Genomic DNA, 27,968 nt, shown 5'->3' on the forward strand with positions numbered 1-27,968 from the left:
ATATAGCGGAAAAACTCTAAAGATATCCTACTGCGAATGAATGTTTTCATATACATAAATGCGGAAAAATAAAATGCTAAGTTGGAAACTTTATTTTCCCGCGAAACATAAAAACTGGATATATACTGATATCAGCTTATTGGTTTCAACCTTCAGCGCAAATTAGAATATTTAGAATATATAGACACTATTTTATTGAACATTATTATTTATATGCTCTTGATATGCTTTTTAACGGAATAAAAAATATGACCAATTTATAAAAAAAGAGGAAAAATAAAACTGAAAAAAACTCGGAATTCTCAGCTGGTGTTTTACATGGAAAGAAATGTTGTGAGATACAATTCGCTGATTCCTGCCTTCCCTGATTGTCGCTTAGAAATACTGTATGATGCTGCTGGGTTTCCATGTGCGTGTGACTCCCAGACAATGAATAGTGAGCTACTCGCTTCCTTATTCTTGGATAAAACGTTACTTGTGTTATCCGCAGTTGACACAGCTGTTAGTTCTGGTCTTCCATGACCTATTCAAACCCACAAATCCGAAAAATAATTTTATTGTCCGGATTGTTAGCACATAGGTTATATAGCCCATGCTTTTGTAGGTATCCTGATGAATCTTTAGACAAAGATCATGCTTACGACTTGTGCGAAGTTGAATTCTGTGTGGATGCCGTTGCACACTATTACAAGTTGGCTGGTATTGGTGCCCCAGGATTTTCTGGTTGAGGCAACACCATATCCTATTTTACCAGCTGGAAATTGTGACCAGTAAGATCACTTTGGGAACCCGACTTCAGTCCCTGATCCTCAGCCAAAACCTGTAAAGCTACCCCAGGCCACGCTGCATTCTCCCCTTCCCTCCCCACCCTTGTGGTCTGCCTCCTCTCGCTCCTCCCCGCATTGGCACCCCACGCACATTTTCCACTGGCTGGGAGCATGTGCTAAATATCTGCGTTAAACCTCAAGGAAGTGGGAACTCTGGAATTTCACCTACTAAGTCTATGTCTGCACTGTCATTCTCGGTGGGGATTTAACGTGTAATAGGGGGAATTATGTGCAGTGATTCCAGCCAGTAAAGGAAATTCCTGCAGCTCATAATTTCCTCACATAATTCCTCCTCACTTCTGCTCAGTTCCATAGTGGGGTAAAGTAAACCTACGTTTACATACTGCACTGAGAAAACTAAGGAATTATTGATAAGAAAACTTGGAGCGACTACACAAGTGACAAGTCTTTTGACCCCCAGTGATGCCTACTTGTAGGATACAAATAGGGTTGCTAGATTACCCATAGGGTCAGCATGTTTTAAGGTGTTTATGAATGCAACTGTGGCCAATCAATTTTTTCCCAAACAAATATTATTAAGAATCTTCTCAGTGCATTTGTTTGTAGACTATCTCCCACTGCTCCTTGTTGATCGCTCCCTACTGTGTTGTTGCTGGCATTTGCTCCCACCATCATTGTCGATTAGCCTCTCCTGTCCGCCCCTCCTGCGTTGCTGCTTGCCCCTCTTTTGTGTGTTGTTTTGTGCTCTGTCCCACCTGCTTTATTACTTATTCCATCCCACTCACCCTCGCCTGTGCTGCTTGCCCCTCTTTGCTGTGTTGTTGTTTGCTCCGTCCCACCTGCTTTATTACTTGTTGCATCCCACTCACCCTCGCCCGCCTTGCTGCTTGCCCTGTCCCACTTGCTCTGCCCCCTGCATTGTTGCTTGTACCCATTCCATTTGCCCCTTGGCACCTTCCATTTCCCACATTATTGCTTGCCCCGCTCATCTACCTCCTACCCGCATTGTTGCTTGCAACCACTCCACCACCACCACCACACTTCTGTGCAACATGGATAAAAGACATTGCCAAAAACAATTGGTCTTACTAGACCTATTGGCTTTTCCAATGCTTGTTTCCTACAACTGTTTTTCATAATACAGAAGATGCTGATTTTAGAAAGTCAAATTACAAAGTGAAACCTTTTAACAAATTAAAAAAGAACATAATCTCATATTTTTTATTTACATGCCGCCGTTTTATGAAACAGGTTGATTCATAACCATGTCACTGTAAAATAATTAGGGCCACTATCTACTGGTGAGAAATGGACATAGGATCTATCTATCTAATCACAGTCAATAGAAGCTATCTCTGTCAGCAGCAAAGAGAATTAGGATCGTACCTAAATAGCTAGACAAATTAAGTTCCTCTCTGAGCATAAGTAGGAGGGAATTCCATGCAAGCAAGCACTTTCCAGACAGGCTCTTTGGTACATAAAAAATTTCCTCCCTTATATCTTCTTATGTTAGGCAGTGAGAAGACACTGATGTGTGTTTACACGTTATTGGGTCTGGTGTTAGCCGACCCTTTTGATTTTACTAAAATTATATGCATAATGTATTTAATTATTGGACTTTCAGCCAGCCTTGTTCATCCATTGATTTGCTGTGTCATTCACATATTTCTTCCATCCACTCCAGCATACAGTTTGGGGTTACGGGGTCAGCCCACTGTGGCTACTGGCTAACGTCGCTGAGAGTTAGGTCATTCAGTTAATTTACTGTGTACTTCCGCATCCATAAGGGGCATCCGAAACAGTTCATTACTGCAGTCACAACGAATGCTACGCAGACCAGCCCTTCAGAAACCTTCATGTTTTCAAGTTTGTGAGGTTGAAAAAACGACTTCAACGACCACCAGCACGGACCATAATTGTGTATGTGTTTATGACGCTCCTCAGCACGGAGTGGCGTCTGAGGTACGGTCCACTGACGAAAGCCGTCCCAGCTGTACCATGTCACCTTCAACTTACAAGCACCAACGCTGCCACCAACGCTGAAGCTTTTTGATACTTGTTTTAAATGGTTTTTGTCCACCTTCTGTCGACCAATGTCAATGTGATGAGCTGCTAAAGCAAAGTTACTGCCACATATTTTATTTTTAAGCTCTTCATATTTTATCCTTCTTATAGCGCAAATTTGTCCCAGAGGCATTATAGTATTTTACACTAACCCCCGATTACATTTTTATGTACATTTGCAATGGTTTTATGATACAAAACAACCCACATACAAATAGATACATTTCTCTTGCACTCACGCAGCACACACCATCAACATTCTCAGATGCATGTAGAGGGAAGCAGTGTGTAACTGAACACCTCAAAGCAGGTAGACATAAATTGGGAAACCATGTCCCCTTAGTATACATAGTTTTCTAACACTAAACTGGCATGTCGTGACCCTCAATATTCTATTAGGGTGATGTCAATCCACCTCCCCACAACTCCCATCATAGTGAATTGTGATTCTTATCCCTGTAAGCCATCCAAGGGTCCCATATCTTCTCATATTTTCCAGGGCACCCTCTAGGCCTATGTATCCCATGTTCCATAAGTGCACAGTGAACCATACCCCTCCTCCACCTCTGGAGGGTCAGGCCTCCGTTGAGCTCCACAGTAGGGCAATGCCTCGCTTGGCCATCAGGTGTCCATCCCCCATGAGCACACAACAATGTCTCGTGCCACCATCTTCCTCCATCAGTGCCAGTCGGGCCATCTTGACATGAAGCAATCTGGCCTTCCTGTGGCAGCCATTAGAGTGCCCCCCACTCTGGTCCAGAATTGTTTGATGAGTGGGCATTCCCACATCATATACAAACGCATAGCTCTCTTGTTGGTACACCGGGTACAATGGGAGTCTGATCTCCTGCTCATCCTCCAGAGCCGTACAAATGTATAGTATATCCTAAGTTGAATCAAATGTAGGCAGGCAGGGATGACCAGTACTATCGGGGACATTCTGGCTTTGCTCCACTCATTATCCTCTAAATCCCCAACATTGTCCTGCCATTTGGAAGGCACAGCTTCCAGGGATTGGGGCGTTCACTAGTAGGGAGCAATACATCTTGAAATGCCCTGTGTTTTTCTGGCTGGACCTAAGGTCAATTTAGCCTCTACACAGTTGAATTCCAGAAGTAGGAAACAGGCTCCTCAGCTGCAGGAACCTGAAGAACTGCGAGTTGAGTAGCTCAAATTCACCTTTAAACTTGTCATATGATTTCAACTGACTTCCGGACCAATGATCCCACATCTGGGAGAGACTTATAACCGGGGCGGCTCCTCCATTAGGGCAGAGTAGCATCGCCCCCCACCGCCAGCAGCAGAGGCTGCAAACCTTTCACCATGCAGGGATACAAAACCATGTTTATTATCCCTTTGTGGTGAAAGGGACAGGGCCACGGGGTGACGAGTTGAGGGGAGTGCACTGTTCACTCCCTTCAAAGCGCATGTGTGTTTGGGCGGCTGTCTTAGGCCGTCCAAACACACATGCGCTGTAGGCTGTCTCCAGCCCGGCAATTGTTGCACTGCTCTGAGCAGTGTCAGAATTGGCTGCAGGGCTGGATGGGAGCCTGTGCCTGTCTGCAGCGATGATGAGGGAGTAGGGCGGCAACAGAGGAGGTAGGTTTTTATTTATTTACTTTTTAAAATTAAATGTTACCCCCCACGCTGCACTCTCCCCACCCTTCACAGTTAAGCAAGCCACGGCTGCTTATTACATCCAAGCCCCTAGAAACCTGAACTATACTAATGCTGGTCAGCCAATCTCCCAACCTCATGGGGTCCCCTGTTCAGGGATCCTGTAACATTTGATGTGTTTCCGTGTGTCCTGCCATGCCCTGATCCAGTGCTAGGCCATCACCGCCAATCGATTACCTGATGGATCTTTTCTTTGTTGACATGACAGATGAAGGGAGTTAACAGTAGGCAAACAATTTCAATTAACAGTGTAACCTGATTGTGTAACCACACGGCGAGGGCTAAGAATCAGAAGAAAAAAAGTTAAGGGGTTTATTACATGTTAACAGCCAGGCTAATTTAAACCAGTCTCAATAACATGCTATAAATATATAAGATAACACCAGGATAACCAAACCTCCTGAAGAAGTTTAGGTGAATCAGCATAATGTAAACCAAAAGTTTAGATACAGCAATACAACAAAATTATAAACAAAACTTGGTGCTCAGAGAAGAGTCTTCGATCTTCTGTTTTGAACATGGGTAATGTCTAAAGTCATCTAACTTAGAGTCTAAATCAACGAAGGGTAGTTAATAAAGAAAAGTCTTAAAAAAATGCTGAAAATGGAGAAAAATATGTATGCATATACAGAAAGGTGTCAGTATTTAGAAGCTTGGTCAAGAGTCTTCTAGAGAGATATAAGTGTTAGCCTAAGCCACACTCAGAAAAGGGAAAAAAGTAAAAAGGAAACAAGGATAAATATAGAGGTCTGCAACTCTCAAAGTCAGAAAAGAGTAGTCTCTCATTTCAACCTGTGAGAAAACTAATTTACACCACATAAATCTTTTAAGTAACACCCCTCGTTCACATCATCACAAGTTCCATGGTCCTCTCCATTCTCATGTTGTAAGCTGCAACAATTAAAGATTCTCCCAGACCAGTCCTGAGAATGAGGTCGACCTTCTTTGGGTAACTGCTACTCCTCAATACATTACTGAATGGGGGATGGCAGTTAACGTTCTGCCTTTCCATGTTCTTTGTCAAGGTCCTTTTCTCAGGTTCGCTATCACTAGTATAGTGTTACATCTATTCTCAAGCTAACAATTCACGTGAATGCACCTTCAAAGAAAAGACAGTCAGATAGAAATGGAAATCAGTATTGCACGGTGAAAGAAATACAGGCCTAGACATGTCAAGTTTAAGCTTATAATTCAATGGTGCACATTTAATATGTGTTACTTATGCACATATAACTACAAATACATGAAAATGTAAGTACATAAACTCATATTAAATTCTTGCTTCTTAGGTAAATGCAATACAAGTTTGAATAAATGAATATAGATGCAACTAAGAATTACACTATAATATTCAAATGTGAAAACATTAGTACACAAGCTAACATAAATCTTTCTTGTTTCTGAAGTAGATACATTTCAGTAGAGTAAGGATGTTCGAATCCACTCCTCGAAACCATATTTCTTTTAATAAGGTTAAGACACACAGAATATGTGAATTTCTAGTTCTACAATAAGTGCACTTCAGTTTTGGGTTCAAGTGCAACACTTTACATTAATACTTTAGCACACACAAAATATGTAATGCTAAGTGCACATATATATTGCGTATTTATGAGGTTTAAGGGTTTTAAGGGTGCAGCCAAAATTACGCTCCTCATCTCTTAGGGGCATATTTACAAGCCCTGTGGTGCAGGGCAGAGCAGCAAGTGACCTTGCTGACCTGCCCTGCGCCACAGGGAAAGGGCAAAAATGCACCATAATTACAAGATACAGTGCATTTCGGTCCTTTCAGACCTGTGCTAAAGCACAAATTGCTGCCTAGTGCCAACGCAGGCATCCTTGCATTATGGTGCAAGTGTGTCTGCATTGTCAGCAGGATTGTTTTTGTGCAGGATGGGACACCTTCCTGTACAAGAACAATCCAGAGTGGCATTTTCTTCTTTCTATGTGTACTGCGGAATGCAGCACACATGGAAAGCAGAAACAATGAAGAGAAATAAATATATTTCTCCTCATTATGCTTGCTCTGGAGTGGTGTACAGTTTTGACGCATTTCCAGGTTTAAAGATTCTTGTAAATCTGCGAATGTATCAAAACACATGGGTATTGCCTGGGAACACCAACACAATGGCTATGGAACGCCTCCCCAGGGCAAAGTAATGCAATGCAGCACTTTTTGCTGCATTGCGTTATTCTAGATTTATGAAGCCAGGAAAGGCCACCTTGAGGTAGCCTTGCATGACTTCATAAATCTGCCTTAGGAGTTAAGTCACTCTTGCACCACATTATGTGGTGCAAAAGCAACGCAACCAGGGTCGTAAATATGGCCCTTAGTGTGGTTTTGGTGACGTCGGGTAGGGTGGGGTGGATCTTACTACTATAAACCAAATGCTGGACTCCCTTCTCCTTGAATCCCTCCAGTTCTTGGCGGAACACCAAGTATTCTCAATCTCTGAATAAGCAGTTGTTAATCACTATCATGTGTGCAGCCCACTAGTATAACAGGATATTTGTTGCAGCCATATCCTCTCATATGAGTGTAAATACATTTAGTAAGAGACATTCTAGGTTGTTTGCCCACCCACAAGAAGGCCCTTTAGGATGTTTGCAGTTTCATAGAGATTTCTGCTAGGATTTCAGTGGGAAGGTTTTGGAGTATATATAACCATCGGGGAAGTGTAATCCACTTGTATAAGGCGACCCGCCCAAGAATGGATAACAGGAAGGAATCCCATCTCTTTAAATCACAATCTGTCCTGTGTGAGAGAGGAATGATGGTATTGTCCCCGTAAGTCTGTGGAGTTAAGGATACTTGTATCCTTAGGTACTTAAACAAGTTCTGACGCAGTTATTGCTGTGTGAACCTTCCCCAGGTGTCAGGCTGATCCCTTATAGGGACTAATATGGATTTAGACCCGTTTATGAATAGACCTGAAGCCATGCCATAAAAGGTGAGAATTTCCATGATTCTATTGTCTGATGTCATCTGATTATGGAGGTGGAGCAATATGCCATCTGCATAGATTGATATGCTGTCTTCTAGCTTCTCTTTTCACTTGAAGCCACAGTATAGGGCGTCTCTATCTATTCCTTAGGCCAATGGTTCTATGATCAAAACAAACAACAGAGTTGTAAGGGGCAGCCCTTTCTAGTACCTCTCACAAAAGGGATAAGGTTGGACATTGTGCTGTTCACCCTCAGCTGTAGCCAGGGGAATACTTATAGTATGTTGACAATATTAATGAACAGGATCTGAAAGAGGAAGTCCCAGTTCACAGAGTCAAATCCTTTTTCAAAGTCCAGGAGGGCCAGTGTCAGTGGTCCGGAGCTATTGTGGTACTATGCAGCTGCCTGTTTGTGGCCACCTCCTGGAAGACACTCAGAAGATGGGGTGCCACATATGAGGCCAGCCTCTTAAAAAGTTCTGCCGGAAGGTTATTGGGGCCCGGTGCCCTCTCTGAGTGAACCTCCACTATAATTGAAAAGACCTCCTGCTCCGTAATGTCAGGATCTTGTTCATAGCAGTCAGTCTGTCCTAGCTGCTTTATAGGAGGGTCAGGGATTAGGGTTTTGTTTGGTCAATCTCAGGGACTGGGCGGTAGAGATAAAAAGTCTTGTAGCAGTAGGCAAAGGCCTCCACTATGACCTTAGCAGTGGGAATCAGTCACCTCCAAAATCCAGGATTGTTGGAATGACCTTCGGGAGCCCAATCTCTGGATACTAACCAGTAAAGCATGCTTTATCACCCAACTCATACCTTTCCCAAGGAAGCCACCCAGAGCCCCGCTGCAGCTTCTGTGACAATGTTAGTTAGGTTGGGTCATGCCAAATCGACCTCCTAAAGAAAGATGGTCTGACCCATGTTGTGCATGCTATACTTCAGGTGGGATATCTTGTCTCTAGGGAATTGACACCTGTCTCTTCACATCTCTTCCTATCCCAGAAGCAAGATATATCCCTCCCTGGATTACAAACATAAATGTAACCCAAAGGCAAGTGCCTGATTCCACTGAACCAGTGTTCAGGACGAAGAATTCCTCTGCATCTTGTCTGAGGGCAGCCACAAAATTGCTATCAGCCAGCCAGTAAGCTTTCAGCTTCCACATGCTGTATAGTAGGAGCAGGGCTGACAAGTGTTTGGAGACACCCCTGGGAAGTACATCTAGCTTGGTAATGTCACATTTCCCTACTGTGGGGAGGAAGTAATGGTCAATGCAGGAGAAGGAGCTGTGCACTCCACAGATAGAGAACGCCCTCTCCCTGCCATGCCATAGGCGCCAGGCACTCCCAAACTTATTAAGCAAATTTAGTAGATCAACACACAGAAGGCTGGCAATAATGGCATGGTCAAGCTCAGGTTCCATAACTGTATTGAAACCCTCCTCCCCATATTACAAACCTCCCCCTGCTAATCGTAGTAGAATTATGCTTAGGCATAGATAGTGAGACATAAACCAACAAAATCGACCAGGTGCATCCATGAGTTGCACCTCTAAAGAAGGTGTTACGGCTTAGTTTGTCGGTCACAACCTTCTGGATCACCACAAGGAAGGTTTTACGGAGTAGAATCACTGCTCCCCTAGAACTGGAAGTGAAGTGTGCATGGTCCACCCTATCAAAACCTTGTCTGCTTATGAATGTGCAATTAGATCCCTCAAGGTGCGTTATTTGCTGTAATAGAAATTGTAGAGTATATCACTTAGCGAACTGCATGACCGCACCCCTCTTAATGTAATGAGTAGTCCATTCATGGTCCACGAGAGGAGTCTGAGGCACGTCTGAGTCACCATATCCACCCTCTTCTATTGTAATGTGAAAAACAGTTGCTGTAGGCTCTCAGAAAAGGCCAGCTAATGCTTCAAAAATAAACATGAACACCTCCCCCAACTTCCCTATCCAATACTTCATCCCTTGAAGCATCTGTTGACCCATTGGTAACACAAATGAAAACACCCCTAGTAACATTGATGCAGACAGTCAGAATTAACGTTTAACTTGGCTGTAGCATTGAGATGTTTCCTCTTAAGTACAGTAAGAAAAGAAAACATCTAAAAGGCGGGCTTCAGGACAACAAAGTTGAGTTATGGTAGAACAGGGTCTCTGGTAGCCTCCTCGCCATACGACAGCAGCTTGAACTGCTTCAGGTTATGAGTTATAGTGTTTTCGAGCGATGTCACCTCCTATGATTTTTATTTTTAAACATATTTTATTGGATTTTGTGTTGCAAAATAGTTACCCATATCACAACATAACAATGCCAGGACAGAAATCCAAGTAAAAGAAGAATGATGCATAATTCCATATTCCTCCCTCATTCACATCCCCGCCCCCCCAACTACTCCTCATCTCTCCTTCATAGCAGGATCCATTCTGTGGCAGTTTGCATGGGACTGCAGGTAACTACTAGTCATAATTGCAGATGCCCATGTCTAATGTTCCTGCCCTGGTTATCCCCAGTGTAATCATAATGTCTCAATGTTCTGCCCACACCCCACCCATATGTTCAAGTTTTTGGGGACAGTCCCTAGCTTGGTAAACTGGTTTTCCCACAGTCATACAATGGTCTGTTCCCTTCTGCCATTCTTCGAATGAAGGGAGTTGTTCACTTCTCTAGTGGTGAGCAATGTCACCCTTTGCCATGGTTAATCCCATCCAGAGCAGTGTCAATGTAATGTAATCACAGCACCGAAACTGCCCTGATCACAGCCACTGACGACATCCGGGCCCTCCACGACCGGGGAGAAATAGGAGCTTTGATCCTCCTCGACCTCTCGGCAGCCTTCAACACCGTATCCCACCACATGCTGATCGAAAGACTCCTCCAAATCGGCATCCAAGGGGATGCGCTCAGATGGATCACCTCCTTCCTTACCGAAAGAACCCGAAGGATCCACCTCTCACCTTTCACCTGTGAACCCAAAAAGGTCACCTGCGGTGTTTCCTAAGGTTTATCCCTCAGCTTCACTCTCTTCAATGCATATATGGCCCCGCTGGCCAACATTGCCAGATCCCATGGTCTCAACATAATTTCCTAAGCAGTTGACACTCAACTTATCCACTCACTCATCGATGACCCCTGCAGCACCAGAACCAACTTCCACAGACTCATGACAAGCGTCACTGACTGGATGAAGAACAACTGCCTGCAAATGAACACAGACAAGTTGGAAGTTCTGATCTTTGGTGGGCATCAGACCTAGGACCCGCACCCACACCCGCCGACCACGCCAGAAACCTTGGAATCATCAATGACAACAAGCTCACCATGAAGTCGCGGATCAGCGCTGTCTCCTCTGTCGACTTTCTCACTTTGCGCATGCTATGTTAGATATTCAAGTGACTACCCCTACACATGAAACGCATCATGACACAGGCCCTCATCACCAGCCGACTGGACTACAGCAACACCCTCTATGTAGGAATCACCACAGACCTCCTACAGAGACTCCAGGACATACAGAACGCTGCAGCCGACTCATCCTCAGCCTTCTCCAATGAACCTTAATCACACCCTACCTCAGGCAACTCCACTGGCTGCCCGTACAGAAGAGATGCCAATTTAAGCTGCTGATCCATGCACACACAAGGCTCTACACAACCAAGGACCCGTGTACATTAACCACAGTCTGAACGTCCACCAACCATTGAGAAGACTAAGATCTGCCTCCCTTTTACATGCCCTTACTGCCCGCATCTACTGAAGCAGTAGTTGAGGACGCTCCTTCTCTCACATAACAGCAAAAACCTGAAACAGCCTCCTCTCTGCACCTCCGGACCATAACCTCAGTTCCGGAATTCTGAATGGCCCTCAAGACCTGGCTTTTTGAATAAGCCTCCACGACCTGCAAGTGCCTGGATACCCTATTGGGTGATTAGCCGCGCTTTATAAATCCTGATTGATTGATCAATTTCTGCTGGGTGCCATCAGAGTTAACATGTAAAAGGACTAATGCAAAGTCCAATGTTATATTCTACCCCAGGATCAAGTACATGCAAGAGAGAACACGACCCTGGTATGCCTGTTTCTAATCACAGCTCCATGTTATGAAGAGAACGTTTCCTACCTGTGGCATGCATCCTAGGCAAGAAGGGGACAGTATTACCCGAATCCACCACAGTCTGTGACATGTCAGAAATTTACTTCATTTGTGTTAGGTGAAACCAGGAAGAGATCGCTGAACATCATTGGGCTGCCCTAGCATCAGCCCAGTTTTAATCTGTAAGTGCATCTACATCCCTCTTCCAGGCTGAGTGAAGAGCCTAAAAAGGGTATGATGAACCAATGTGCAATAATGTTGTGTCACTTTACAGTCAGGTAGTTCACGCATGAGCAGTTTCTTCCTTAAAGGGCTAAATTTGAGAAGAATTTCAAAGTAATGCATGGCGTCAGAGCATGCCAGAATTGCAAATAATTATAAAATTGACTATGATGTAAGTCAAACCTCCCCAGCAGGGCATCACAGGATTTAAGTACAGTGTCCTGCATTAGGTACTCTGGAGTAGAGTTGATAATGGTATCCGACCCCTGAAAGCCTCCTAGCGTGGCAACCTAACCAAAATATCACCCAGCCACAGTGATGTTTGCTCCATCAGTTTGTTTAGCCACCCTATGCGTCTCAGCACAGACCTCCATATCTGAATGACTACTTGGGTCACCAGTGGGAACTGCAGTTGCGTCCCACCTCCGTGTAGTAGATATTGAATTGTAGTGCCCAGAAGCCCCAACCTTTCAGTTGCATAAGTGGGACTGTCTGGGGCGTCATACCAGTATTCGCTGATGGTCAACAGCTTGTACGCCCTATAATATGATTCTATGTCAGGTGTTGCAATTCTGTTCTCAAAGGTGGACTTGATGCTTTTCTTCAGAGTGATGCACAGGAATCCTTGATTCAACAAAAAGCTCTAGAGCATGGAGGTTTTTTTTTAATGAAAAACGGAGTGTTGAATTGCATATGGGTTGTTTCGTAGTTATTGGTATAAGATCCTGGCCTCCACCAGTCTGAAAATGCCAGAAGCAACAAGGAGAGCACCACCTGGGATTTAACATCTGAAGCTACTATGCCCATCAAAGGTTGAAGGTTCATTTTACACATTGTTGTAGTGTTTGGACTGACATACACTCCCAGGTATCGAAATCTGCTTGTGATAGTTTGCAATTCCATCACCTAGTCAAGGTCCTGTGGGTAGGCATTGGCCAGAAAGACTAGTGAATTCGTTTTATTGACATAAAGGCCTGATGTTTCCCCCAAAATCTTTAGTCTCTGGAGCCTCCATGGATCCAATGAGTCAGGCTCCGTCAGGAAGTTCAAAAGATCATCAGCATATAATGCTACTCTATCTACAGTCCCAGTATTCCACTTGAATCCTCTCACCTGTGCGTTGATACAAAGCCACTCCTCCAGATATTATGTGGTAATGGTGAAGAGAAGTGGTGAAAGAGGGCATTGCTGTCTGTTCCCCTGTGGATTGGGAAAGGTTCTGATGTTCAGACCTATTCAGACACGGGTGGTGGGATCTGTATATAACAGTTGGATGTATGTAATGAACAGCTTGGTTTAGGAATCACCACAATCTCAGCTTTGCGAAAATGTGGAGGCAATATTGCTATTTTAGTCACTTCTGTCAGTACCCCTCTTAGGTGATCCCTCATTTTATGTGTGGAGGATTTAAAGACTTCTGTCGGGAATCCATTAGGGCCTGGGGTCTTTCCTGATTTTATATGGCTCAGTGCCACTGAGAGCTCTTCCGCTGTGAGGTCAGCTTCCAGGGAGTGTTGTTCGACTGTGGAAAGGGCCCAAAGCAACATATCATGTATGACACTGTTTAAAATGACTTGTAGTAGTATGTTGTGTTGTGTATATAGGGCAGCATAAAACTGTGCAATATGATCAGCGATATTCTGGTCTCCGGTAAGGTAGGAACCGTCTGTGTAAGTGAGATACAAGATAAGGCTATAAGTCCATATTTCATGACAAAGACAGTTAAGTATTCTGCTTGATTTATCTCCCCCTGTTAATACAGTGGCGACTGTGAGACCAGTCGTAGTCTCTTGGTGTATCTTGTAGGGTTAGCTACTATGGCCTAAGCCCTGTGTAACTCTGAATTGGGATCTGCATAGCAACGGATCAGGTCCTGGATTGTCTCTTTTGGATCAGTGATTGTTTGTCTTTTTTGGTGAGGTTCACTTGTGAAATAACTTCTGAGATCCCCCCATGAGTTGCTTTAAGGGCTTCTCACAGAGCACCTGGGGAAGTTACAGACCCCTGATTTTGGGAAAAATATTGTTTGATCACCTCATCTATATGGGACTTGCATGCTACATTTTAGAAGGACCAAGTAGCCAGCCTCTACTGCATCGGAGACCTGGAGTGTCTTATTGGAATGTGAATAGCCACCGGGGAAGGATCAAAGACCTTCTATGACTTTTCTCTCTATGAGGTAGCTGTCTCCAAGACTGCTGACCATCCCTGCTTACAAGGGGTTCATTGGAGAGGAAGAGGGGTCGTCTTGAGTTTTGAGTACTCATTTTCCCAGTCCCAGGTGCACTCTGGCATAACAAGAAAGAAGGTTTTGTCTTTGTAGAAGACCTTCAGTTTGGCTGGGAGTAGGATATATTTTTTACTTACATCACTCGCAACTTCTGTTTTACCTCAAGGAATGAATGTCATTGTTGCTGGACATTGAGCGTAGAATCTGGTAAAAGCATCATCATGGTTTGACAACAGTGCAACTTGTCAAGATTGCAGGTTGCCCTCAGGATAGTGTTTCTATATGCAAAGCTAAAGATGCGGGCATTTATTGGTTGGGGGGGGGATGGCCCAGGAGGGGGTTGCTGGGCCAAGAATCAATGCTCTTGTTTTTTACCAGAAAGCAAGCTCAAATATTCTCTGCTGGGTCCCAGGATTTTAGACATGTTGTGATGAATTGTGTGGGTGACAGGCTCCCAAACCCTCAGAAATATCCATGATTCTGGTGTTATTCCATTGTTAGTGCCGTTTGATGTCCTCTCTGCGGTCCTCTAGCTGACGGACTGCTCTGGTCTGTGATTGTTGTCTGGAATGTTTGGATGTTATCCTCTGCTTCTGATACTTGACACATGAAGAACAGTATTTCTCTGGTCTTCCCGGAGGAGGGAGAGGTTAGTGCTTAGTTCCTCGATCTCTCCCTTCAGGGATGTGCATGCTGAATCTCCCACCACAGAACTGGGCCTAGTAAACCTGTCTATTTTGCCCTGTGAGTGATGCTGCCCCTGTTTGTCCTTGCCCATTGAGACCAGGTAGGCAGGGTTGGGGGAAGGAAATCTCTCCAAGTGTTGTAGGGGGATCACACAATAGTGTAGACTGCACACCTGGTCCCAGGGTTCAAGGCCATCTGCCATTGTACTTCCACCCCTCTTGGGAGTGGTTGTCTCACTGGGCTATTCAAAGACTAGCTTTGCCCTCCAAACTAGAACACCGGCATTGAGCCAACTACCTCCACATAGTGGCCCTGGATGGAAGGCAAGTTGGAGGAGCGATCACCGGCTTGTCCTGCATCACCTGCAATGTTCAGGCAAAAGAGTCTAGAGGGAACTGGTCCGCCGGCTGTGGTACAGCAGTAGTAACATGGCCCACAGGAAAAGTAGCCCATCGCACCCAATCAGAGTGTTCCATTTTTTTAATTTGCAGTCCTGTGGGGCTCCCGTGGAATTCCTGCTGGACCAATCATCCAGATATTTCTATTTTTCTAACTGAAATTCGCCAAAAATGGTTGAACAGATTTACATAAAAAACATGCTTTCTGGGTAAACAGCTAGCTTCCTGCCAAATTTGGTGTAATTCTGTTCAGCCATTTTTCTGAATCGTTGTTTAAAATTCCCTATGGAAATTGCATAGGGAAAAAGTATTTTGGGACCCTCTTTGTTTCTCAGCTTTTGCTTGTTGAATCACCCCAAAACTTACTAGAAAGGAGCAGAGGTATATGAACTCTGTTTTGAGAAAATGTCTTGAAGCTTCATCAAATGGTGCCTAAGTTATTGGCAAAACAAAAAGCGCTCTTCCTATAGAAATTCAGGCCTATGTTTTACTACACAGTGGCAAACACCACTGTGAAATATTCATGATTCATGATATTCATGAGGTATAGGAATACAAAAAATGGTGAGAAGAATAGCAACAATTACCTTTGTTCGAGGTTGCCTCTCCTAGGATTAAAGTCCCTGGCATGATGGAAATGCTGGGTATTCCTGTTAGGCAGCGCTCCTAGCCCAGTACTTCCCACCCAGTGATGCTGGCCACTGTACAGACAGAGCAAGACACCTTTGTTCCTCTGATAGCTTCAGGAAGCTGCAGATGCTTCTTGCGATCCTGAGTTTACTCTTCCTCTTGACCTGGTGAGCAGAGCCCTTAACGCCCAGGCACTGCCTTGAGAGATGCTTAAATTGGACCCATTTGAGAGAAGCTAAACAAGTTACGTTGCAGCACTTGGTGCAGCAGTGTGTCTGCCAAGATTGAGAGCCTCTTAATGCACTCACTGGCGCATGGATGAAAAGTTTCTCCATGTCAGTGCAGTTGCTTATGATTCATGAGCTGAATGTTTGCATGGCAACTTTTTGAAACGTTATTTGGTGTAGAGACCTCAGCAGTTCCAGGCTGTACTGGAGCACAGAGCACTGTCAGTCTGCAGCTTCCACTGAATTGATTCTAATGGGCTTTTATGGCACATAATCAAAAGTCAATAATCAGTGGTGGATGGGTGTGTTCGTGCCTCCTTGGTGGTTTGCCCAGGGTACTTCAGGACCAGTTGGTTGGTACTCAGCCTCCTTTCTTGCCCATGACCCACTTGCATTCATTTATGTTCAACTTCATAAGGAGCTGTTAACTGGGGTATGAAGGAGATCAGGTGGAAGGCGAGGAGAAGATGTAGCAAGTGATATAAGTAGGCGGTAGTACCACAAAGAGAAGGTGCATCCAGAATAATCTATTTCAATCTAGAGACTCAAAGTTTTTTTTTACAATTGCTATCTAAAACATTATTGACTAAGAACATGACTATACGTCTTTGGTATTAGTAGTTGGACAAACACATTTTTGGCTAAACCTCAAGGTAAACTATTGATAGCCTCTTGAGAGGGTAAAATGGCCAATGATACATTAAATGTCTTTAGGTCTAAAATCAATCCAAGGTAATCTGAAACAGTCCTGAAATAACTACAGGTAGAATTAGAATCCATGCACACCTTAGTCGCTCTTCAGATTTCAAAAGCATCTGGCATGGAAGACAGAGCAGAGATATCTGTAGATCTCAAGGAGCCAGCCACATGGGCCAAGGAGATCAGTTTGGACTGGACTGATAATTCTGAGAGTTCAGCATTGACAGAACCAAATACCAGGAAAAAAGAAAATCACAACCAATTAATAATACAGTTGGGGAGCAATAACAACATACGGAATTATAGATGGAGTTTTTCACTGAGGGTTCTGAGTGACGACACATAAACAACAGGAGTGATGCTCAAGTTGTCTATAATATCACTCAGAACCCAGAGGTGACAAACATCCCTATAATTAACTTTGTATCCGTTTATACTTTTATGTTATGTATGGCCCCCAAAATCATCTGCCTCTGTTTTCAACTATGACACAGGTGCAGAAGAGTAATACAGGAGCCATACATTAAGGGGCCTCTCCTCCCTGACCCAGATCTTGAAAAATAAAAACTTTACCCAGCATCCATAACCACACCCCACAAGGTTCCCTGCTTTCCTTCTTTCTTCTGCAGCTGTGCTTTCTGCTCTCAGTCAAAAGCAGACAAGCAATACTAGGCTGACAGGCTCTAAGAGAGCCCTGTCACCCTGGCCTGGAAGGCTTTTTTTGACATAGCAACAGTGGGTAACAAGTCAACTGTGCTACTCAGCGGAGTAATGGGAGAACCATAAATGACATGGCCTCAGTTATGTTTCCCTGTACCGAAGGTAAAAAAAAACGTATCTGCTATCCTTATTAACTCTTCCCAAATCCATGACCCCCCGGCAGCTGTGCTTTCTGCTTTCATTCAAAGCAGAAAAGCAGGGCTACGCTGATAGGCTCTTACAGAGCCCTGCCACCCTGGACTGAAACTCCTTTATGATGTAGCAACAGTGGATAAAGAGTTTTGGTATCAACTGTTGCTGTGTCATAGCAGTGAGTTATGACATTTAGAAACTGAAATAAAGGATAGGGGCTCTTTATGACAGTCATTCATAACAAAGTGCTAGGGGCTGATTACGAGTTTGGCTGTTCAAGGACCGCCATGTTGGTCATGGTGGTCTGACCACCAACGGCCTGGCACAGCAGACCGCCTTATTACGAGTTTGGCGGTCATACAACCAGAAGACCACCAGCGGTCCATTGCCACCGCCAGGCAGAACAGGCAGTACAAACAGGCGAAAGTTCCACACCGCCAATGTGACCGTGGTGGTCCAACCACCTCGTACAAGCTGGCGGGAACAGACACAATAAAGGGAGACACTCACCTGCAGTTAGCTTCACACACCCGGAGCTGCCAATGGAGCCCTTTGCAAATGTCATATTGCTGCTCCTGCTCACCGAAAGACAACAAAATCAATGCTGCTGTGGATAGCACCAACCGTAAGTACACACACACCTACCTGTGTGACATTAACCCTTTAAAAACAGCATGCTGCACCTGCAAACACATCATGGGGGGTATGCCACAGGCAGCAGCTACACATTTCATACAACACACACTCACTGACATACATCAACACGGATACCTACACACATAAAAAGCACACTTTGGCCCGCATACACACACTGCACGGGAACACTACACAATTACGGCCACACAGCGACACTGAAGGCCACACAAGATTCTCACACACAGCAACAACAACACAACCACTGCACATTTACAAATAACATACACACACTCACACCCAACACTGGCCAAGGACTGTCCACACATACAAGACACATATCCATTGACAATGGAAGCACAATGGCATGCACAATGCACAGAGAGACAAATAGACAAAATAGACAAAGTGCACCATGACAAAAAAACCTGCACAGCTGGGATGGGAGCATCAAGACCATACATGGAAGGACGTTCTTAACTAGTCATCTGTGAAATCAGGATTTTTCTGGGGTGGCATGGTGGTGATGGAAAAAATGAACGGGTGGGTGCTGGGTACTAAACAAGTGACGGGGAATAATTAGAGTGGGCAGGTGCAACTGGAGTTGATGGGTGTGTGTTGGGGGATGTAGGATATGTGGTTGTGATAGTTGGAGGGGTGCCTAATCTATGGGTCAAAATATTTCTTTTTTGTGCTGTCTGGTTGGGTCTTGCTGTGGGAAATGCAAAGGAGTGTGGTGTGTGAAGTGTGGTTTGCAGGTGTGTCAGTGTGTGGATGTGTGTCGTCCGTGTTGTTTTCAAATGCATCCCAGTGTGGTGTAGTGTATTACAGTAGTGGCCCTGAACCGCTGCGGTTCAGACCGCCATTAGAAGACCGCCGTGGCAGGACCGCCATTGCGATTTTTTACTTGATATATGGTCGGTGGTTGGTTGACAGGCTGGTGGTGCCGGTGGTCGGACTGCTTATCCCCGCCCACGAGAGTCCTGTAGGGGTCAGGTTTTTGTCTGGGTTTTGGCGGTCCTGGTTGTGTAGCTCGTAATACGGAGGTCTGTGTGACAGCCAACATGGTGGTCTTTCGGCAGCTGCAACTATGGCTATCTGGCTGTCTGACCGCAAAACTCTTTATTAGCCCCTAAGTCAGAAAACTGACTAATGCCCTCTTTTTCAAAGCATACAAAAAGAATCTCTACTCTATCAAAAGCTCTGAACAAAGGTTTCCCAACAGATCTGAATGAACAAGCCCATAATGGTATTAATGATATCTTACCATCAACTGCGGTTTATGAAATTCAGGAGTCAAATATCATGTAGGACAACTTTCCAGAGAACAATTTATCCCAAACTCTTGAAATTACAGTCAAGTCTGTAACTCTAAACAGGCACGGTTCCTCCACTAGGGTGGAGGAGCGTCGCCCCCTGCAAGCAGTAGCAGCTGCAAACCTTTTACCAAAAAACTATAATAAGCGGGCCACAAACTGTAACGAGCACTGAGGGGGAGTGCCCATCACTCCCCCTCACTGCGCATGAATGTTTGGCTGACCGTCTCGGGATGGCCAAACACACATGCGCATTAGGCTCTCTCCAGCACTGTGTTGCTGGACTGGATAGAGCAGGCACAGGCTCCCAGTCTTCTAGACGCTCCCAGCCAATTCTAATGCTGCTTTGATCAGTGTCAGGATTGGCCGCAGGGCAGGCTGAGAACCTGTGGCTTCAGCCTCTCTGCACAGGAGAGGACCACCGCGGTGTTGACGGCGGCAGCCGTGACGATTCTGGTAAGTTTTATTTTTCTATTAATTAAACCCCCATCCCACTCCAAACCCCCAACCCCCCCAACCGTGCTTGCGCCACCCTGCCCCTCTTTAGTACCGCGAGCCACTCCTGACTCTAAAGAGAGTCAAAGTTTATTGGATGAAGCATCCTTTAATTCTCAAACATTTAATTTGCTGCACAGACTATAACAGGGAGTAGAAAATATAAAAAAGCTACCAAGACGAAACTCCAACAGTCATTCAAAACAAGAACAATACTTTTCACAAAAATGTGTAGATGATGTTGAAGCCAGTGTTTCAGAATTGCAAAACGTCCAAGTAAATTGTCAGTCAGAGGTCTCAATAGCATTAAAGAAAGTAATAGCATTTAAATAAAAGATGGAGGATTTAGAACATTGGTCACACAGGTCAAATCTCTTCAAACTAGGTATTCCTTAAAGGAAGGAGGATGGACAAAACATGATAGACTTTATGGTTAATTTGATTAAAAAACAAGTTGACTCTACTCCATCTAAAGATCTTTCCGGTTCAAGAGTACACAGAGCTCCATTCAGCCTCCCCAAGTAATGTGCTGTGGACCTAAGAATAAGGGAATGTATTCTGACAAAGGCAATCCAGAAAAGAGCAATCCATGCAGTCAATAAATTACACTGTTCAACATTTCTCCACTTCCATACAAAAGATCTAGGGAAAGATTGGAATTTAAAGTGCAGGAGAAATTTAAGAATACAGCATACAAACACAATTATTGAAACCAGCAAAGTTCCATGTCTTTAGATATACCCAAGCAGCTGAAGTCTTTCTGGCAGGGGTTCAAAAAATCAATCTAGTGGATGAAAAAGGACACTAAAACGAGATTGATCCAAAGAACGTAATCTGTCTGAAAATACTGTAAAAATAGGCTGATCCAGCGATCGCTGGGTTGGAGTACTATTCCTATCATAGGCGGAATAACAAGGCACCATACTGGGTGCAGAGGCAGGTCGTGTTCCAAATCGAGAAGGGTTGCACACCCATGTTAACGAGGCGTCAGATAGGGTGGGTTTGGGAAAAGATGGGAGATTCACAAAGGTATGTGGAAAGCATGGGAGTAAAAATGAAAATGTAGTTGAAGTTTCTGTTTGCAGCAATCAACATTGTACTACTATTACTATAACTAAGGATTGCTTTGTCACAGATCAATATAGACCTGAGCGGTTTTGTACCAGGACTGCATTGCCAGTTAATACTTAGGGGCATATTTATTTTTCTTGCACCTCTTAGCATCCCACTAATTCCACCGTGTGTGTGCCGTATTCAAAATACGGTATACCATAGCGGTAGTTAGGGAACTAGCGTCAAAAATGTTGACACTAGCCTCGCGCTGTGCAGGATTAGCGTAAAAAATGTTGACGCTAATCCTGCAAAGCACCCAGAGGCCCATTGTAAGCAATGGACACCTCCTTTTACCATCTGCTCTGAGCAGGCAATAAAAGTGCTGAAAAAAATGGCGCAAGGAAATCTTCGGGGGAACGCCCCCTTTGCATACATTATGCCTGGCGCAGGCATAATGTAGTACAAAGAGTTACAAAGCCGGGCAATGAATGCATTGCGCCACTTTGTAAATATGGCACAGCGTTTTTTGACCTTCTAACACCACATTAGCGTAAAGAAATTACATTAATGTGGCGTTGGAATGGCACAAGGGGCTCTTAAATATGCCCCTTATCTTTTAGTGGAAGCATCTGGATATTTTAGAAATAACATTTTGGCAGCAGTCTTTTGGTGGAGGATTTTGAAATGGCGAGCTGGGTATTTTTATTTATATCTCGAGGGACTTAAGTTCCCCAACTGACTCACCAGATTGATTGCCTCCTTATGTCATATAGCCAAAGCCAGAGTGATGAATCATAAGAAAAGTTCAGGTCATTGTTTACCCTAAGAGGGTCACGAGGCAAGGTTGTTCAATCTCCCCTAAAATGTTTGCTGTATTTATCGAGTCATTGGCTATTAAAACTCGCTGCCAATTAAAACTCGCTGCCGGAAAGAGGACTTCCGATAGTTAAAATAATGCCGATATTCAAAGTTTATATGGGGGGAAAACAACCCAGAATCTCAATTAAAATCGTGAAGTTATCCAAAAATTGGTGTGCATTGACTCTTACTAATAAACGTTTATATCAGCTGGCCTTAGTGATTACACAGATGTGTAGATGTGCTACGAATATAATAGCGTCTGATAGTTTATTTATACTGAGAATGCTTAGGGACAAGTAAATAGCAAACTTACTGTGCTTTATTAAATTAGTGAAACTTCCAAAAAATGTGAGCTATAAGATTGTGGTTAATTTTCATAAAAAATAAAATTAGATTATACAAGACATGGCAAATTCCGAATTTAAATCCCGAGACTCTCCAGATTAAAGTACAGTAATTATCTACATTTACAACCCCGACTTGCCTAGCAGGTTGGGGTCACATTGGGGGTGATGAAGATGGCCGACCTTTTATTAGCTTGTTTTGTGAAGAGAATATATTCTTATCAGATACACACCAGGAAAGATGCAACCTTGTTTTATTTTTCATGTAATCAGTTAAAACAGATAACTAAGCACTGGAAATTACTCCGGTAGCACAATCCTATGAGACTGTAAATCAGATTTTCACATCAGAACAGAAAAATCCAACAAACATTGGCAAAGCCAATAGGTTGCGCTATGCAAGATCTATAAGCTTTGCCATCATCATCATCATCATCAAATACTTTATTCTCTTCATATAAAACCATAAAAGACATCAAATATATACATCCATACAAATTTCTCACATATATAATAAACTAACTGGAGACTTGAACAATCAGCATGGCCCCAAACTCCTGTTCCAAATGTCGCAATAGAAAGGCATTTACTTATAAAAACAGTCAGCATCTCTTTAACCGGTTTATGCCCCAGTTTTTTAGAAAATCTAAAAAGAGCATCTATGGCTCTTTGAAATTGTGTTACGCGTACATTCACAAAACATTTCCAGTTAAAATCTACATCAGTGGGAACCCCAGATAGGTAAAATTTGGGACCTTAAGTATTTCTACCCCTTCCAAAATGATTTTTTTTGTTTTTGCTAATTTTGAACCACTCTTCATCACAAATGATTTAGTTCTACTGATTTTAAGACTGAGGTTGTCCATACATGTATTAAAAGCATTTAATACAATTTGGAGGCCATTTGCTGTCCTTGAGATCAGTACGGCATCATCCACATGAAGGAGAACTGGGATTGGAGAGTTATTGATGAGTGGCAAATCCTTCCCTATTGCACATAAAAACTTTTCCAACCCACTTATATAAAGCAGGAAAAGAAAAGGGGCCAGCACACAGCCCTATCTAACCTCTTTTAGTGAAGGAAATTTGTCTGTTAAGTCACCATCCTGGGAAAAATGTACTTGTGCAGAGGTGCAAGCATGAAGTCTACTGAGTAAAACAATTATATATTTGTCCACCCCCATATTTAGCATAACAGTCCACAGTTTCACTCTATCAATTGTGTCAAAAGCACAGGACAGGTCCATAAAGGTTAAATCCACACAGCCCTTTTTTGCCTTTGTATATTTTTGAACTATCAAGGTCAAATTAAGGGTTTGTTCAACTGTGCCCAGCCCGAGGCGAAACCCATACTGCACCCTTGACAAACAGTTAGTCTCCATTGCCCAGTTCTCCAGTTTGTTTAAGATCACTCTGCCTAATATCTTAACTGAGCTGTCTAAGAGGGAGATTGGGCGATAACATAGTGGATCTGCCCTGTCCCCCTTCTTAAAAATGTGCACAATGATTGCCTCTCTCCAAGTGTCTACTAGAGGACCTATCATAACAGAGCTCAAAACGTTGGTAAGCAATGGTCCCCAAAAATCTGGGAGCACTTTATATAGGTCAGCAGGGATTTTATCTGGGCCAGGAGCTTTATCAGAGGGGCAATCTTGGATGGCCTGTATTACATCAGCTTTGCCAATCCTTTTAGCCATGTTGAACACCAGCATGGTTAAAAGGGAGAGGCATAGAGGAGAGTGATGTGGAGTGTCATGGAGTAGAGTGGTGTGGAGTGGTGTTGAGTACAGCTCAGTGGCATAGTGTTGTGGAGTGTCTTGGGGGGAGTAGAGTGTCGTAGAGTGGTGGGTGTATAGTGGAGTTAGTGTCATAGAGTGGAGTAGAATTTCATAGAGTGGAGTGGCATAGAGTGTCATATAGTGAAATGTAGAGTACAGGTGCATAGAACAGAGTGGAGTGGCATAGAGTGGAGTACTGTAGTAGAGTGGAATGGAATAGGATGCAGGAGAGTGGAGTTGAGTGTTGGGGAGTGTGGTAGGGTGGAGCAGAATGTCATAGAGTGGAGTGGCATACAGTGGGAAGACGTAGTGTGTCAGAATAGAGCGGAGTAAAGTAGCACGAAGTGGCATAGAGGGAGTTGGGTAGAGCGTTTTAGAGTGGAGTAATGTTGTAGAGTAGTACAGAGTGGAGTAGTGCTGTGGAGTGGCACAGAGTGAAGTAGAGTGTCAGGGCGGAGTAGAGTTTAATGGAATAGAGTGCCAGAGAGTGGCGTAGAGTAAGTGGCGTAAAGTACATAATAGACGTGTAGATTTCAGTGGCATAGAGTGCATTGATTTTGAGTAATGTGGCATTGGCGAGGAGTGCAGTGTTGTAGAATAGAGTGTTGTAGAGTGGTGTACAGTGGCACAGAATGGAGTGCCACAGCACAGAGTGGAGTGGCGCAAAGTGGAGTAGAGTGGCGTGGAGTGCAATGGTGTAAAGTAGATTGTCCCAGGGTAGTGTGAAAGGGCAGATTGGAGTGGTGCAGGGCAGAGTGCAGAGGTGTAGAGTGGCATAGAGTAGAGTGAAGTGCTGTGGGTCAGAGTAGATTAGAGAGATGTAGAGTGCAGTGGCATAGAGTGGAGTGATGCAGAGTACAGTGGCATAGAGTGTATTGGCGAAGAGAGCAGTAGAAGGGTGTAGAGTTGAGTGGTGCAGCCTAGAGTGGCGTAGAGTACACTGGCATAGAGTTCTGTGGTGGAAAGTGCAGTGTAGTTTCCATAGAGTGCTGTTGCGTTGAGTACATTGATTTTGAGTGGAGTAAAGTGCATTGGTGGAGAGTGCAGTGGTTTAGAGTAGAGTGGTGTAGAGCACAGAGCAGAGTAGACTAGAGTGGCGCAATGTGGGGTGGCACAGAGTAGATTGTTTCAAAGTAGAGTGAAGTGGTGTAGAGTGGAGTGGCGCGAGATGGAGTGCATTGGTGTACAGTGCAGTAGTGCTGAGTGCAGTCATGCAGAGTAGCTTAGAGCAGAATAGAGGGGATTGGTATGGAATGCATTTGCGTGGAGTGGTACAGAGTAGAGTGCTTTGGGAAACAGTGAAGTGGCACAGAGAGCAGTGTTGCAGAATAGAGTGGCGTAGAGTGGAGACGTGCAGAGTAGAGTGAAGTGGCCTAGACTGCAGTGGTGTAGAGATCAGTGGCGAAGATTGTAGGAGTGCATAGTAGAGTAGAGTGGGGTTGAGTGTATTCCCATAGACTAGAGTGGTGCAGAGTAGAGTGCAGTGATACCATGTGTGGAGTGCTGTAGTGTGGTGTGAAGTGGTGCAGAGTACAGTGTAGTGAGGTAAAGTGCAGTACGCTTCATGTGGAAGCACACTGTCATTACAGACAACACATGTTCAACTGAAATGACCATTACGCTCGACAGACAAAACGTTTTTCTAATAAAACCATACCATACACAAACAATGTGTGGAAATGTCATCACCTAGTGTAATGATTTGTTATATATGATTGCTCATAAAAAACACGCCTATACCATCTATCTGTTCAAGTAGTTAATCACATAAAAAAAAGAATGCTTGAAATGGTAATTTTGGTATTTTCCATTTTAAGCGGGGATCTTAGTAAAGAAACAAATGTCAAAGGAACTGTTGCAATCTCAAGTAACAGAATTCCATCAAAGTCTTTAGACATTGAGGTGCATATTTATGGTTTTGGCTGCAAAACTGCGCTAACGCAGTTTTGCAGCAAAATCCTTAGCACCAGCTAGCGCCATTCCATAGCAGCAGCTGTGCGCCATATCTATGGAATGGCGCACGCCAGAGCTAAGGATAAGCTAGCGTCTAAGAAAGAGACCCCAGCCGGTGGGGATGGCGGGAGAGTTAAAGGCGCTAGTGGGTCCGAAATTACACTAGTCTGGTTAGTGGCAATAAATATGGCGCTAACCAGCCTAGCGTCATTTACTGACTTACCAGCACCCAAAAGTTACTCCTGTCTTAGTAAAGACAGGAGTCATGCCCACTACCCTAATGACCAGCACAAGGGACCAGTGTCATCTGGACATGGCCATAAGACCCAGTGCCAGACAAGGGGCCCCATGTAAGGAAGGGGCCCCCAATGGCACATTAAAATAAAAAATAAAATACTTACCTATACTTACTCAGGATGGGGTCCCCCATCCTATGGTGTCCCGCTGGTGTGGGTGGGGGTGTTGCTGTTGCTGGGGATTGGGGTGGGCATCCGTGGGCCCATTCCATGGTGTATGGCCATGGAAATGGTCCAAAGGTACCCTTACGCTTGGTCTGACCCAGGCATTAAATAATGGCGCTAAGCAGGCTTAGTGCCATTATTTGAGTCCATGCGAGTCATTTCTGCACTGGAGTATAAATAAGGCGGTAGGGGCTTAGCGTTATATGGTGGATGGTAACGCTCACCTTGCATCTAATTAGTGCAAGTAGTCTGCCGCATCCACAACATGATGCTAACTCCAATATTTTGACGCTAGACGGGTCTAGCATCAAAATATAAATATAGAGTTAGCTCAGCTCCGTTTTAGCGTCAAAATTATTGACGCTAAAATGGCGCAAGCAAAGTATAAATATGCCCCTGAATTAGCAGAATACCATGAAAATGGACGATTCAGAAATCAAGAACCTCAGTACCACTAACTTTTAATGTTGCAGGCAAATGCAGATAGTTATATACAAGTAAAAGTAAGTATATGCTTATAAGCGCTTAGGGGAAACCAAAGTGAATTTTAGGCTTATCCGCAAAACGTTTGACAAATTATCAGTCTTGTATTGTGCTATTCCTCTTCATCGACTTAGATATCATAGCTGAGCCAGCAACTGGCTATTTTTATGTTCTCCACAGGCCTGAAAGTTCTTCTAATGCACGATTTGAGTTGTTAAAATTTTAATTTCTTAGTACAAAAAATGAAAAATACAATAGCTCTCTGGGACCACGAACGTGTGTGTTTGCCATCGGTAGTAAAGTGGAGCGACGGGGAGACTTGACGAAGGAGGAGCAGGGGGAGAGCAGACCCAAGGACTCCCTTGATGAAACTAAAAGCTTGTGGATGAGAGGAAAGGCTGGACTTGTGATGAAGGGGGAGGGTGCGAGAGACAGGAAGCACGTGATGAAAAAAAGAGGAGAAGAGGAGTTATAGGTAGTCTGTAATGCAAGAAGACGCAGGGGAGGAGAGAGGCAGAGCTGGGATAGAAATAAAAAACATGGACACAAAATGAGAAATAAGGAGAGAAATGGATCTTATGATGAAAGTCGGAGCAGGTGGCGGGCAGGCGATACAGGGAGCCTGTTGAGAAAAGAGAAGCAGGGTATGGGGGAATCAGACGGAGAGCCCGGAATGAAAGGAGTGGCAGAAGCGAAGTCGAAACAGAGGTCCCAGGGATGAAAAGTGTGGAGCAACAACTGCAGCCCGTGACAAAAGGAGGGGGCCAAGGAGAAGAGGAGAATATCATGAAAGTGGGGTCGAAAGGGAAAGGATGAGGCATTTGTTCAGTGCGTGGGTTTGTTCCGGGAGAAGACTCGAAATCAATTCGATTTTAGGCACACCTGCATCGAGTCAGTGTCTGGGAAACAGCTTGCCGCTCTCGCGATATGATGCCATGTTTTATCGAATGTTCTAAGTGACGTGTTTTCCTTTGCTGCTCCGTGATATGTTGTATTTTACTGCGTTACCTTAGTTTATATGACACAGTACTGTGTGTTGAGCTGTGTGTTTTATGGCATGAGGTGTGCTTTGTGTAGTTT

General features: G+C 44.1%; 1 protein-coding gene and 1 long non-coding RNA gene across 3 annotated transcripts in view; one reads left to right on the forward strand and one right to left on the reverse strand.

The window, feature by feature from the left end:
* Window positions 1-27,968, reverse strand: part of LOC138294168 (uncharacterized) — a 354,474-nt gene that overhangs the window by 266,344 nt on the left and 60,162 nt on the right. The window lies entirely within an intron of this gene.
* Window positions 1-27,968, forward strand: part of TNFSF4 (TNF superfamily member 4) — a 107,794-nt gene that overhangs the window by 42,060 nt on the left and 37,766 nt on the right. Inside the window, exon 1 of one of the 2 annotated variants that reach the window (XR_011203236.1) lies at window positions 27,378-27,532. The exons of the other annotated variant lie outside the window; for it this stretch is intronic. The gene's annotated coding sequence lies outside the window, so the exon portion shown is untranslated. Of the gene's footprint in view, window positions 1-27,377; window positions 27,533-27,968 lie in introns of those variants that run through there. 2 annotated transcript variants of the gene reach the window in all.

This window comes from Pleurodeles waltl, chromosome 4_2, assembly GCF_031143425.1.
Source record: "Pleurodeles waltl isolate 20211129_DDA chromosome 4_2, aPleWal1.hap1.20221129, whole genome shotgun sequence".
Taxonomy (NCBI): Eukaryota; Metazoa; Chordata; class Amphibia; order Caudata; family Salamandridae; genus Pleurodeles; species Pleurodeles waltl.